At 37.6% G+C, this 978-nt stretch overlaps 1 non-coding gene across 1 annotated transcript; it reads left to right on the plus strand.

Annotated features, from left to right (window-relative positions):
* The first annotated feature begins 250 nt into the window (after positions 1–250).
* Positions 251–339, plus strand: TRNAY-GUA. The gene is given in 2 exon segments: positions 251–287; positions 305–339. It is a non-coding gene; the product is annotated as a tRNA-Tyr (tRNA).
* Positions 340–978: the final 639 nt, after the last annotated feature.

The following is a 978-nucleotide window of genomic DNA, read 5'->3' on the forward strand; positions in this document are numbered from 1 at the left end:
TCGTATAATACTGAAGGTTTTTTAATCAAAGGTATGGAGAAAAGACAACGCTTTATATCTATCTTTTTTTCACAGGAATGAGACTGTGGGGTCTTGAAAATTTGTTTAAATAAACGGGTCTGGGGAATTGAGAATACGTTATATACACGTTCTTTATAACAAAGTCTTAGTAGTGATGCATGGTGGGGCTTAGTTTTGAATTTGTTTAATCACCCGGTTTGGAGTAAAGACTACACTTTAAACCCAGTAACCACCGATAGCTCAGTTGGTAGAGCGGAAGACTGTAGATGATTGACAACTGTTAACCTTTTATCGCTGGTTCGAATCCGGCTCGGTGGATGTGGGTTTTTTTTGCGCAAATATTCACTGCTGAATGACACACGCCGTATAAGCTAAAACAACAACAACAACAACTTATTCTATAGGAATTAGACGGTGAGGTATTAAATTTGATTTTTTTGTTATTGATACAACAAGGTCTAGGGTAAAGACTACATTCTATATTCATTTCTACAAAATCTTAATTTGGTAGACGGTGAGGTGTTGCATTATTTTTTGAATGGCTATGCTCCTTATGTATGCTTTAGCTAGTACAGGATCTTAGTTCAGAAGGATCTTCAAATTATTAAATGACCGGGTCTGGAGCATAAAAGACTACACTCTACATCCATGTTATTCCAAACGACGGATAGTGGGTCTTCAATTTAAGGTTGGTGCCCCCCCCCCCCCCCTCTGCCTCTCTGAAAGCGTTTCATTGCCGATGACACTGTATCTTCTATCTTATGCAGGCATGTTTCCAATTTTTAACAGTAATTTTATGAAACATTTCATGAGAAATAGCCTTTATATGGATAAATGCAGTGATTTGCACATATCCCGGAAGTTTGCATTTTTCCCGTGAAAATTGTTCATTTGAACATATCCCGTCGTCACGTTTGCACAGATGCCGTTGATAAATTTTGACAGATTTGCACATTT

Source organism: Lytechinus variegatus, chromosome 4 (genome assembly GCF_018143015.1).
Source record: "Lytechinus variegatus isolate NC3 chromosome 4, Lvar_3.0, whole genome shotgun sequence".
NCBI lineage: Eukaryota > Metazoa > Echinodermata > Echinoidea > Temnopleuroida > Toxopneustidae > Lytechinus > Lytechinus variegatus.